Genomic DNA, 14,676 nt, shown 5'->3' on the forward strand with positions numbered 1-14,676 from the left:
TCTAAGCCCTATCCCAAAGGATATGACAGACTCTGAAGACCCCCTATGGAAAGCTTCACCCTCCCTGGAGAACAGAAAGGATATGTGATAGGTAGGGTTTTAGTTGGGAGGGTGGTAGGGGAAGAGGGGTGTGGGAGGGAACTGGGATTGACATGTAAAACAATCTTGTTTCTAATTCAAATAAAAAAAAGGATAAAAGAAATCATGCCCTACTTTATTCCTATCAAACGGCTTTGCTAGAGTGAGACTTTTTGTTTCTACAATTATAATGAGCAGAGTGGTTGGAACAAGGCTCCTTGAAAGCATCCATTTCCTAACCTGGAAATGGTTAACTCCCCATGCCCACCTCAGGGTACATTGTAGAACTAAAGAAAGATAATATTTGTTAAGCATATCAATTCTTATTCATGGAAATTACTATTTTAAGGAGAAATTCAATTTAATCCCTGCTACTGAAATGTGCACTGAATGGTAAGCATTGAGATCCTTCAATTCCTATATGTATGTGGTTTTCATCAATATGAACAAGGTCCTGAATTTCATCATGTTATAGATGGAGCATCTGATGCCTTCATTCGATGGACTTCAAGTTCCTAATTTCTACAGACTTTTCATCTTATTTACCCCAGCAGCCCCAACTCAACATATAAGACTCAAACAGTCAATCATTCAAACAAGCAACACCTTTCTTTATCCACAGTTTCAAGGTTGAAACATGCAAACCAGCCCTTTGCCCATCAAACCGTGTAGGTAACAGTGTTCTTCCTTCACATTCTCCTTATGTCCTTTATTTTTTTTTATAATATTGTTTAAACTTCAAATTCAATTATACTAACAATACTCGAATCCATGAAGTTGGTTCTTATTCAAGATGTTGGCAAGCTGTGTATGTTGCCCAGGGAAGCTGCTCTGTTTTAAGGTCCACAAAACTGGAGTTCCGATCTTGTCTGTGTCTGCTTAAGGTAGGTTGGTAATTCTTTTGGTCAATGCTTTACTAATAAGGTGAAAGAAGCACTTCTCCTATATAGAATATGGAGTTTTTGATAGGACATAGGAGAATCAGGCACATAGTAACATTTCATTCTTCAAGCCTGAGCTATGATCAGGATGATCACAAACAGTTCGAATGAGAACATGACAGGGCTCAAGATAGAACCATGGTTAGTTTCAGACACTGATAGTTTTAAATGAGTTTGGTAAGTCTCTGAGCTCAAACCTGTGATCCCTACAGATGGGAAAGAGAACATATAGCTCAGGAAAAAAAATGTGACATATGTGTCATGAAGATCCACAAACAGTCAGAGACATGAGACATAGAAAATGGATGGCAAAAACCATTTATGGAAACACAGCTCAAAGACAAATTTAAGTTATATGGCATCTCTGTATATTGTTCTTTGGGTTTTACTTAAAAAAATAAAGTGATAAGGGAGAAGAGAGGATTTGGTGAAAATGTTCAATCTTTGAAAAACAGGTGGTTGGCTCAACTCTGCATAACCACAGTGACAGAACTGGTTTGGGGACACTTTGGGCCATGTTTGATTCTAAGACCTGGACACAGAGCTGAGTTATAGCCCTTGCTCATAGGTTTTCACAATCTATTTGATCCAAACTATAAAATCCCAGAGATTAAGCCCAAGGCAAACAACCTTGTGAGAATTTCTAACTATGACAAAGATTCTTTGGGAGGAAATGATCTCAGATCTCTGGAAGTTTTCAAACAAAGATAAACTAACCAAAGATGAAATATTCAAAAAATATTGTAACAGAGGACTGCCATGTTCTTTCCTAATGATTCCATAAGACTCAAAAGGAAACAAGACCCATTCATTAAGAAAGCTTAGTATAGCTTGATTTAGTGGCACATGCCCTCAATTGCAGCACTTGTGGTTCAGAGGCCCAGAAGCAGCAGGATGTCTGTGAGTTTGAGGCCAAATTGGTCTGCAAAGAAAGTGGGTTTAAGACCAGGCAGTACTACAAGCGAGAGGCTGTTCCAAACAAAGAAAAGAAAAAAGTTTGATATAGAAAGAATAAAATTTATCAAGTATAAATGAAGGGGAAGACCTGACAAAAAGAGATTGCCTTATAAGGATGGTGGCATATCTGTTGTCTATGTACACAGTTATATACATGCAGACCAGTGACTGGGTCTTCTATACATAAAATCGATATGTGTTTGAGTCAATGGCTCTTGCCTACCCATATCCTGTATATTCTGTGATCTTGCTCTACATGTCATTGACAAAGGCCAGAAACATACTGTTGGTATGGGAACAAGACCTGGTTTTCAGAAACTGGACAATTAATTCAGGAACTAGATAAACATTGCTAAGCATGAGTTAATGGCACATCTCCCATCTTCAATGTATTTAAACCCTGTCAATCCTCTGGCAACAGTATGACAAAGGAGAAGTGGGAGGAGATAATGGCTTTGAACTATTCTGAAAACCAAGCCATGTTGCCTGTCCTTTGAGGGGTCAGAAATCACTCTGGTAGTGGAAGGGATGAAGAAATAATAACTATCTTTAAACAGCAATGTTTGACTTCTGGTGAGGTTCTGTTTTGATTATGTTACTTTAAGTCAATAATATTATAAATCAGAAATTCATTTGATGCACTAAACCCATAAATTACAGCTGAAAAGTAGAGCCTGGCATAGAGCTATGGCTGTTTTCTCTGGTAGAACAGGTGACTAACTGAAGCTCTCTGTTGCTGTCCAGCATTACAAGAGGAACATGCCACAAGATACTAGCCAGTGAAAGACCCAAATTCTAAATCTCAAGTACACTTTACTCCATGCCAATGCTGAAAAGGTGAAATACTGTAAGCTGGACTTTCCTGATGAGGAGCTATTTGCATGTGACTGACAACCATGTGAGGAGAAGGTAACTGCCCACTGTGTGCCAAGCACTGTGCTTCCTAATATAAGAAACCATTTAAATGCACTGAGTCAATACCAATAAAGGGAGTTACAACTATGGCTTGACAGACTTAAGTGCTGCTCTCATTATTTTATCATTTATGAGAAAACTATAAGCTGTATTTTTCCTCTGTGTTCTCTGTTGGGTATCTCACAGTAGATCAGAGCCTCCAAAGGAGATGGAACTGGCCAGGCATTCAGGGCTATCACTGCCAGTTTGGAACGTCTATATTATATCCAACTGGGGGTTCTCTGTGTTACAAAGAACCATTAAGGAGACCTTAGATACCTTGGTTGCCTTTCTAGGCCTCGTTTGTTATAAAAGTGTGAATTTTAGGCCTCCGTCAACACATTTGCTTCATTTCACTGAAGTTCAAAATTCAATTATCAGGAAGTTTATCTTCCTAGAAAAGGGTGAGAATAGGCAGAAGTTCACTTATGGTTCCATGGAGAGGAACACTGGTAGTGTTCTTCTTGAAGGCACTCAGGGGGCTGAAAGATTACAGTTATCTAAAGAGAACCTCCTCTCTTTCCACAGAAAGCAGCCCAAAGGCAATTTTAGATGAGTGGGTACCAAATTTGCAGAGTCAACCATCAACGTTTTCTGTAACCAGAGTCTGGAATTGGACTTTATAATCTTTGTAATGTGGGTAATAAGAAGGCATAAGGGCTAAGAGAAAAAGGAGATAAATTAGGACTCCCAACCAAACAGGTGAAACATGAAACAGCCACTGCCCCAGGCACTTCCCTTTATGAGATCAGCATCATGGATACATCAGTGGTGGCATGAGAGTGACTTGCTGTGCCAGATGGGGCAAGATAAAGACTAGCAGACACACAGGACCTTGTCTAAAAGCTGCCAAGAATGGTTTTGCTGATTTAAAGCAAACCATCTACAATGATGTTCATTTAGTTTTGAATAAGATCCTTAGATGAGAGCAACTGGGCCATCAGAAACCTCAGCAGCATCACTGGAGTGGATCACTTTTATGCCTAAGAGGAAGGTCTATTCCCAGCAGGCCTTTAAATGGAGCCTTCATGCTTAATACATTTGTTCTTCAGAGATAGTTAGAAAAGTAACAGTTTCATGAGCTTGGGAGAACCTTGTCTAAGTAGTGTATACAAGAAATGAGAACATAGAAGAAGGACTAGGCATAGAGGAGTTAAGACAGTTTTGGGTTTAGAGCCAGGATTACATGGTTTCAGAGTGTTCAGCTAAGATTTGGAGCTATTTATCTGTATAATGGGATATTAGAACAGCCCACAGAGTTGTGGGAATACAGAGGAGAAGCAGGGAGAACATTAGAAACAACATATTCATTCTAAAGGGAATGAACTGTAAGTGCAGTCCATGATCCCAGGAACCCTAAAAGACAAGGGTTCAAGTGTATCAAGCAAGGGCACTGTCATTTTCTAGTGGCTGCAGCCCTTTCCTTCATATCTAAACTTCATCTGTGCCTAGTGAATTATACAGCTTCCTGCTCCATCTCATTTCAAAAGGAAAAAAATCAAATATCATCTTTGGCATTTATTAGCTGCCTTATCTTAGGCAAATATTCTTCCGGGCTGGGTTGCAGGTTTATGAATTACCTGTGAAATGAAGGCAATAAAACATCACTCTCAAGCCCAGAGGGTTGTCATAAGAAGTGAGTGACAATGTACAGCCCTCTACAAAGCTCTATAACAAAATAAATCCCTCCATTCTCTGGAGGCTCAGAGCTACAAACGTTGAGAAAAGTTCAGGGTAGAGAAAGCACAGTCCTGGTGTTCTATTGATACAGGGATCTGGAGGCTGTAAATAAATGGGCCAGCAAGTACCAGGAAGACAGAGGAACATTCTACAAGTCTCAGAGATGGGCAAAGTGAGACTCCTATTGCAAATAGACACTAGTTGATCATTATGGAGAGAAGCATACCAGTCCATAGTGTGTTTCCTACAGTTCATTTTTAATCATGTACCCATTCCTCATAAATTTCCTATTCCCTCATATTCTATCTTCAGCACTAACAGAAATAAGGGGCCCACAGGAATATTTTTCAGAAATGCCATTTCCAAGAGCTGTATAAAATAATTCCTTGAAGCCAGCCGTATCAGGGGAGGCTATCTTGTGTGTCTGCATATGGGCCATCTGATGTATTTGTTGAACATAATGACAGAACACAACTCACATCTGTTTCCCTCCTCTACTTGCTTCTTCCCAAATAGCATGTAAAGAGTGACGCATGCATGTGCTCTGTTTCTGACACTTCACGTGGAAAAGTATTCATCCTGGTTTCACAGTGAGTTACATAGTGGTCTATATGCTGAGTGCAAGGCCAATGCTGACTACATAATGAGATATTATCTGCAAAAGAAAAGTGGAATAGTTAAAAGAAAAGATAGAAAAAATGCTTACTTACCTGTCTTAGAGCTGCTATTGGTACATGAGGTGGTGTAAACTGAACCACTATTGCAAAACCACATGCAGGCAGACATCTGACTGTCTACACAGACTCCACATCATACTCAGAAATGTGGTGACTCTCTTTTGTGATCAAAGATAAATCTTACCTTGTTATTCTTAACAACCCAGTGCTGGTGCTGGACATGGTGACCTAGGCCCATAATCCCAGCCCCTGGGAGGCTGAGGCAGAGTTATCAGAGGTTGGAGACTAGCCTAGGAATCTTTAATGAAGTACTTACTGAAAGCAAAATGTGAAATGCATGGGAGGGAATATAGCTCAGAAGTACAGTGCATCCCCAGAACTGAAACTAATGCACAAAACAGCTCTGACTATACTGTGAACCAGCTACTTAGAAAACATTTTGTTAATTAGGTACCCGATTAGGCATATAACAGGAACAAAATCCAGGGAACAGACAGACATTATATGGGTCTTAGCTACATTTTTAATATTGAGATAAGATACCATGACCAACAGTTTATTTGAGGCTTGCAGTTTCAGAGTGCTAACAGTCCATGAGATGATAGCTGGGCATTGGTGGCGCACACCTTTAATCCCAGCACTTGGGAGGCAGAGGCAGGTGGATCTCTGTGAGTTCGAGGCCAGCCTGGTCTCCAGAGAGAGTGCCAGGATAGGCTCCAAAGCTACACAGAGAAACCCTGTCTCGAAAAAACAAAACAAAACAAAACAAAAACAAACAAACAAACAAACAAAAACAGTCCATGAGATGGTGCCAGAGAGCAGAGCAACAGACCTGGAGGTATGGCATTGGTGCGGTTACTGAGAGCTCGCATCTTAAAACAAAACTACAAAATATAAGGAGCTAATGGGAATGCTGTGGGCACTTGAAACTTCAAAGCATTCACCAATGACACATGTCCTCCAACGAGGACACACAGCCTAATCCTTCCCAAACAGTTCCATCAACTGTTGACCAAGTATTCAAAATATGAGTCTATGGGAGCCATTTTCAAAATAATACAAGCAACCTCTCACACGATGGCATGGAGTATTATGGGCTGTGGTGAGCTGTCTGAAAATAACATATGAAATCCTATAAACACACAGAACAAAGGATCTCCAAGATGATCATGAAGTAGGTACTTTTCCTCAATAGCATACCCTCAGGGGAAAAAAAACAAAACAAAACAAAAAAAAACAAAAACCACAACAGGGAAAGACTTACCAACAAGGGAGACAAGGAAGCAGAGTTTAATAGCCAATAAATAAATGGGTGGATGGATGAATGAATGAATTGATAAATAAATAAAATGGATTGCAGAGCTGTGGTCCTGCTCTTTAGAGCAATAGTGGGCTACAGATGGTTTTCAACAGAAGACAGGAGTACCATGCAGGGGCTTGCTTTCTCAGAAAACTGATCCTAAATATTGTTCAAGAATACACCTGGGAAAGGAAATATGAGCAGAATAGAAAGCAAGAGATGCCAGTGAGCTGGGAAAAAAATCATGAAGCTTGGTTGGGGATACTGACTAGGGAGAATAAGACTCAGCTGGGATGTAGGGTAACACATAAGAAGAGGAAGGACAAGCCAATAACTAGCAGCTATGCATATGACAGTGTCATGAATCAGAAGAGGGGCAGATCTAAGTTGGCAGAGATGATGATATATAACAGATTTCCTGTGTAACTACTAGTGACATGGAAACATCATGTTCTATATATAATATATCCATGTTCATTATACTCCAAAGTTCTGGGAATAGTAATCCTGAGACATGGGAGAGGAATGATAACAGGTAGAAAAAATACAGATGCCAGGAATCTTCTGTGGAGGACAAGATTCTAGATGACAGTAATTATTTTAATGTGCCAGATTGATTTTTTTTAAATTATTACACTTTTTAAACAATAAAAGCCTTAACTCAGTTAATAACTATCCTTGTTTGTTTTCCATTGAGAGCTGTGACCCAAAGGCAACTTGGAAAGGAAAGAGTTTATTTCGCTTACATATTCTGATCACAATTCACCACTGAAGAGAGGCATGAAAGAAACTTGAGGCAGAAACTAAAACAGAGGCCATGGAGGAACACTACTTCCTGGCTTGCTCAGTCTGCATTCATGTACAACCCAGAATCATCTATTTAGAAGGGCACTGCCCCAGTATGCAAGGACCTCTCCCATTCAACTCTTGTTGATATTCTTGTAATCAAGAATATATCCTACAGACCGACTGACAGAGGCATTTTCCCAACTGAGCTTCCCTTTCCAAACAACTATAACTTGTGTCAAGCTGACAAAAATGTAACCAGAACAAACCCATATGTAAAATAACAGACAACTGGGCTATCTGGATCACCATGAGTAGAACCACAGGCACTCTGTATTCCTCTATTCTCATCTAAGATTCAGGGACTAAGGAAAGCTTTGGGCTCCATAGAGCACCCTGCCCCTTCAATTCTAATCATGAATCAACATTATGGATCACATCCCAGACCATATGATCAATAGGACCCACAACAACTTAGGAACTACATGACCTTGGGATTCAACAGGGACTGGAATTCTTCAATTTTCAAAACACTTAAAACAAAACAAAACAAAACAAAACAGGGTCTTGTTATTTTGCCTGCTGTTCTCTAATTCCTATGTTCTAATAATCATCCTACCTCAGTCTCCCTAGCAGTGGACTATAGGTTCCAGCCACTATTTCTGAAAGCACCAAGCATTTTTAAGAACCTGACATGCTACAGATACAATATCCTCCTTCAGTGGCTGGTGTAAGAACAATACACCTGGATGACCCTGACCCCACCCCCTAACAAAGGGGCACTCACCTGCCATGCATTGCAACCTTTGAGGACTCCTGCACAGGTGCAAAACCCCAATGCACATAAGAAACCTCTCCTTTAAAAGGTCCTGCTGCCCATCACTCTCCCCTCTTGGGTTGGCTCCTCTTGGGTTGGCTGACTACCCATCCCCCCTCCCCCCCTTTCTGGTAAATAAACTCCACGTGGGTTGTTCATTCTTTGTTCCTTTCTTTATATCAGCAGCTGCAGCTTAAACAAAAGAGTAACAGCTGGTATTATTCCAGCCCACTTCACAAGTAAGTTAGCCAAGGCACAGACTCAATTACATAGTTTTTCTTTGGAAAACAAATATTTGAAATTAAAACTTAGGTTTTTTTTTTTTTCTCTCTCTCTCTTTTTTTTTTTTGAGATAGAATATCACTATATCATTCAGATTGGCTTGGAGACAATTATCCTTCTGCTCTAGCTCCCTCATTTTCTGGGACCATAGGACCATGCCAAGCCACCTGACTTCTTTTGTGTTTATAAACAAGCCATAGGTGGCTTCTCACCTGGGACAGGGATGGAGGAAGTAGAGTAGTTAGTATAGATGCAGAGGCAGAACTCATGCCAGCTCTGTCCCTCTTCTCTATTTTCCTTTCCCCATGATATCTGCACTAAGAGCCTGGGAGATAGAGTGACTTGCTTTTCACCTTAATTAGCACAGCAATTTGCTAAATTTTATTTTTACCTTTTAAAGAATGTCAATCAATTTTAGCTCAGAATAGACTGGAATGGCACACAAATTAAAACAATTCCCAAATGCAAAATTCTGAACATCTAGATCAACCTTGGAGCCTGAAATATGGGAAAATCAGAAGCTCTAGCCTGTATCAACATGATCAATTTATTTAAAATGTTACTACACTGAAATGAAATTATAATGGCTTTGTGGATCTTAGAAGAATCTATTTGTCAGAATGAGCCTCATGCCTACATGTGATCACCTTCCCATGGTGATGAGAAACAGAAAGCCAGAGTTTTCCTTCAAAGCTACCAGTTCCTCTAACAATAGCAGTATGCTAAACCTCCTAGTAGGTGGGACACCTGATTTGCATAAAAAAACAGAAAAGAAGGCATGTTCTCATCTTTCTTCGTTACAGAGGTGCTGCTAGACTCCAATAGCAGGCTTGGCATTTTAACACTGTGAAACAATATTGTCATTTGCACTTTCAATGCTCAAGATTTATAAAATATTTTACAAAAAATAAGAAAATTTAAAAAAATGTGATGGGGGATGTCCTTCTGTTTCTCTTACTGGATGGTGAATAAAACACGGTTTGGCCAATATAGGCAGGAAGATGGGCAAGATTAGGAGATGAGGAGAATTCTGGGGAGAGGAGAGAGACCAATAAGAAATGTCATGGAGAGACTGAAAAGATGGGAGGCACCAGGTGTTCTCTGGTAAGATAAGGCAATGTAGAAATACATTGATTAGTAGTTATAGGTTAATAATTAAGACATACATAGCCAATAAGAAGCCCTAGCCATCAGTCAACAGTTTTGTAATTAATATAAGTCTCTGTGTGTTTACTTGGGGTTGAAGGGTATTGGAACTTGGCAGGACAAGAAACCTCCAGCTACAGAATGGTGCCCACATGTGCAGCGAGATTTTCAAAGTAAAACCTAATAAAAACTTTAAAAGAGATTTTACAAAAGAACAGAGACAAACACTGCTTCTTGGTAGCAGTACTTTCTCTGGTGTGATGTTTGCTAGAGACATGCAGAGGCTCACAGCTCTTTTAAGAGGCCCTGATACTAAACAGATAAATGGTGTATATGAGCAGCTGGCACCAGCAGTGACTACATCTCCAAGCCACACAGCATATTGCATGGCAGATAAGCTTTTATTCATATAGACAAAAAATGGTTTACGAGTCAAGGTAGTGAGCACAACTCCCAGTTCTGGGGGTAAACCCCACCATGTTGGAAAGCCAGCAGCCAAAATGTCCTCCTTAATCTTCACAATGTTGTTTAGCTGATAAGATTTGTGGCCAAAAAAATAGAGGTATGCAGTAAAGATAGATTCAGATGAAGAAAAACCTTCAAAGCGTTTACAATGTGTTTAAAAATATATGTAGGCTTGAAAGAGAAAGAAAAAAGGATAAAGTGATTAAAAAAGAAATAGAGTAGCTGGATCTGGTGGCACAAACCTTTAATCCCAGTACTTGGGAGGCAGAGTCAAGCAGATCTCTGTGATTTCAAAGCCAGCCTGGACTACAGAGTGATTTGCAAGACAGACAAAAATACAGGGAGAAACCCTTTTTCTTTTTCTTTTCCACAAGAGGCACACATCCTTGCTTTATTCATAAAATAATAACCAACACTGAGAATTAGGGGCAGATGTACAAAAGAATGAAAAAAAGAAAAAGAAAAAAATTGCAGTCATGAACAGTTGTGACCAACATGGCAGTGAGTGGTGGCAGGTTGGCCAGAGTATGGCCAGTCTCTTGACCTACTTGGTGGAGGGGAAGTGCCCTCTACAGCTTGACAGTCAAGTTTATTGGTCATACTTGATCTTCCTTGAAATCCAGGGTCATATTGATTAAAAATAACATTGTCTTGGCTGAGTGAATGTTCTTGACATGTTTAGCAAGATTAACAGTCTGATGGCAGGAAAGTGAGGAGCATCATGTATGTCCTTGTCCTGGTGGGTGCAAGTAAGGCAAATTATAGAACACACCCACAAGATGGACCCTCCTTGCACCAATGAAGAATGGCTGGCTAGCTCAGTACTCAGAAGCAGAGCTGGAGGTAAGACCTCAGGAGCAAGACCACACATGCAGCAGCATCTTTTGGTTTCACAGCCACATACAAGTTAGTTTAGTACAGAAAAGCATTTGAGGGCAGTCTTTTACTGACCTAGAACACAGGTTGGAGAAGCTTCCTTAGGTGTTGCTATTTAGACCCTAAGACTTCGCTGTACTACACCTGCTTTCTCAACAACAGAGGCCCAATTAATATAAGTATGTCAGGTATAGGATATACTGGCATGTAACAAGAATAACAAAGACAGAGAACCTAGCGTCTGGTAGTTTCCTTGAGTGAAAACAGCTGAAATTTCAGCTGAAGTCAGTCTCAACTGTTGTCACAGGAGGGAAATGAGGAATTGGCAGTGAGGTAGTAACATCCTCACAAAAGGACAGAAAAACCTTCATTCTCTAGAAACTAAAAACAGACTGCTGTCCCATTCTTGTCTGCCAGCCACTCAAGTCATACCTACCCTAGTCATGTAACTCAAGAGAATTTGAAAAGGAAAATGGCTGCCCAGCTTCAGTATTTGCCAATATTCAGTTTCTGAAGACAGGGAGAACTTGCCAACGTCTAGGAACAGAGCCAGAGGATGACCTGGATATTATGCTTGGCCATAAGAAAGAAGAAAAAGAAGAATGTCAAATTCCCAGATGAAGATGAAATACTAGAAAAAGATGAAGCTTTAAAAGACAAAGACAGAAAAAAAGACAATGGCATTTCATTCAGTAACCAGACTGGGCCTGCTTGGGTAGGCTCAGAAAGAGACTACACATATGAGGAGCTGCTGATCCGAGTGTTCAACATCATGATAGAAAAGAATCTGGACATGGTTGCTGGAGAGAAGAGGAAATTTTATGAAACCTCTACTGGTTGTAGAGTAGGAACCAAGAAAACTTCTTTTGTCAATTTTACAGATAGCTGTAAACTATTACATTGTCAATCCAAACATCTCACATTTTTATTGGCAGAATTGGGTACAAGTGGTTCTATAGATAGTAATAACCAACTTGTAATCAAAGGGAGATTCCAAAAGAAACAGATAGAAAATGTCTTGAGAAAACCTTTTCAAAAAACAAAAACGAAAGTAAAAGAAATAGAGTAATAAAAAAGCCAGGGAAAGATAGAAAATACACAGAAAGGCTGGATACTGAAAGGTATTATGTTGCCTTTGAATTGTTTAATTGCTGAGGAAGAAGCAACAACTACTAGCTGACATTTGATTATAAATGTTGCTGGATTAATCCAACTTATATATTTTGAAAATGCTTTGACCTCAAAATTTAAGTCTAAGGATGACGTGCTTTGGAAAAGAGGTTCTGTTTTTGTTGCCACAGAAAATGAAAAGCTGTGGATTTAATAATGGTTTCATCAAACAAGACCCCCTGAAACAGTGGCCCAGGTAATACAACATCCAAAACTGCTGAGATGATACAGCCTCAGACTACTGCAGAGAGGATTTGGACAGGTTTCTGGGTTTTCTCAGGATCCCTATGGTACTGACAGGACCTCCAAACATCAAGAAGTGGTTTCCAGAGAACGAGTCCCAAATTCTCAAATATTGTTTATACATTTTGTTTTATCAATAAAATGGGGCTGGTTATAAATGGTTAATAATCACAGCAAATCTCTTTCTAAAAATATGGAATATGATATAGAAATGAATACTCTGAATTGGTATAGAATTTGATATATTGATACAAATTTAAGGTCAATTGTGTTATATGTATATTACGCCTCTTGTTTAGGTATTATGTTTATACACATCATTTAAAATGTAATGTATAATTAAATGCACATTATATATAGTCACCTATAATAGTCAAAACTTAGAGTTATTGTAGTTATGTTTGCTAGATATACAGAGATATATTTGAGATGGGTAGACAGACTTCAAACTTTTCAAAGACCTTCAGAATATAGCATTTAAAATGGTTTAGGGTTTTTCAAGACAGTGAGACACAAGTGTTCCAGCCAACACCAATTACTTCAGAGAGGAAGATGGGCATCAAAGAAACTCATTGTGGAGTTTGCCTTATACATGGCAAGACTAGCCATTTGGACAAGAAACCGCTCTTGTCTGGAATGTTTGACTGTATGATGTCCAAACTGGATATGCAGGACCCACAGGAAAGTGGCTGCTCAATTTGCCAAAACAAGATGGGACAGTCTTGCAGGGTTCCTGCTTCATGGAAGAGTTTGCCAGACATTCTGTAAGTCACAGAAAAATGACTGACAAACTACCAATACAGGTCGACAGATAAATTCCCTGCTTCACTGAGAAGTGTGCCAGATACACTATAGCCAGCCTATGGGTAGAAGATGGATGCTCCTACATTACCAAGGAACTTTGGGTGTCCTGGCAACAAGATATATAAATACTGGAAGTGGCATATACATTATCCTTCTGAGGTCTTTGATGGAGTTGAAGACAGATAGTTATGGTTTTCATTAGTTATAATAAAAATAAGTTACATATAAAAGTTTAGATAGATAGAATATTTTGTTGTTATTTTGCAAAATATGAATGTACTAAATATTGTTAACTATAGTTCTTACTTGGTGACTGTTTTGTTATATATAATATTACTATGTTAAAGTTAAAACTCTTCCTTTTATTTAGATAGAAAAGAGAGATGATGGGAATGTCCTTCTGTATATATGTTTCTCTTACTGGTTGATGAACAAAACACTGTTTGGCCAAAAGAAACAGGAAGACAGGCAGGATTGGGAGATAAGGAGAATTCTGGGAAAGGTAGGCAGAAAGATTGAGAGGAGACACCATGGAGAGACTAGGAGGATAGGACATGCCAGGTGTTCTCTGGTAAGATAAGGCCATGTAGAAATACATAGATTAGTAGTTATGAGTTAATAATTAGGACAGATCTAGCCACTAAGAAGCCCTAGCCATCGGCCAACAATTTTATAATTAACATAAGTCTCTGTGTGTTTATTTGGGGCTAAAGGGTGGCGGGACTTGGTGGGACAAGAAAACTCCAGCTATATAAATGCAAAAATACCTAAACTTATCATGTTTTAATTAAATTTACATTTCATGTCATGATTCAGTCATAGCTAACTTTGGCTGCATGAGGACTACAGACTACAGATTAGACACAGTGCTGAAAGACAAGCAGATAGAAAGTGTCTTGTTCAGTTTTGGGAAGAGAAAGGAAAGCAATGCCACTGAGTATAAAAGAATGGGTGAGGTTGTGACAAGATATTAGGGGAGTAAATTTGATAGTGGGACTAGAAGAAGCAAAAGACTACATGATTGGAGAGAAGCCACCTATTAGGTAGGTGTCCTCTAATATATAAAAGTAATTAAAGGTTGAAATCTTCCTAATGCAGTATTTATTCAACATATTCTTCTTGGGGTATCACCATATATTCCTACATTAGAAATTCCTTACCCTAATACTTAGGATTATAACATTTTTGTCTCTGAAGAAACATGCCAGCAAGGGCTAGTGATTGATTGGTGGCATTAGATCAGTAGATAACAGTGCATAGAGTTAAGGCAAGGTCTGTCAGACTCTGAGGTCAACATTCACCTCAGTGAACAAGAGAATGATTACGTACCATTCTGCCACAGATCATGTTCAGATACATGCTGAGGTCAGTGAACTCAGCTTTGAAAGATTTCCTTAGTGGCTAGAATTGCCCAGATTAAAGTAGATTTTGTAATAGATAATCAGTTTTGCTAATATGTGGCTTAGTGATAAACTCAGATAAGCACAGTTACAACGTGAA

General features: G+C 39.2%; 1 protein-coding gene across 16 annotated transcripts in view; it reads right to left on the reverse strand.

Moving 5' to 3' along the window:
* Large1 (LARGE xylosyl- and glucuronyltransferase 1) overlaps window positions 1-14,676 on the reverse strand; it is a 520,809-nt gene that overhangs the window by 254,516 nt on the left and 251,617 nt on the right. The window lies entirely within an intron of this gene.

The sequence above is a fragment of the Cricetulus griseus genome, chromosome 3, assembly GCF_003668045.3.
Source record: "Cricetulus griseus strain 17A/GY chromosome 3, alternate assembly CriGri-PICRH-1.0, whole genome shotgun sequence".
Lineage (NCBI taxonomy): Eukaryota > Metazoa > Chordata > Mammalia > Rodentia > Cricetidae > Cricetulus > Cricetulus griseus.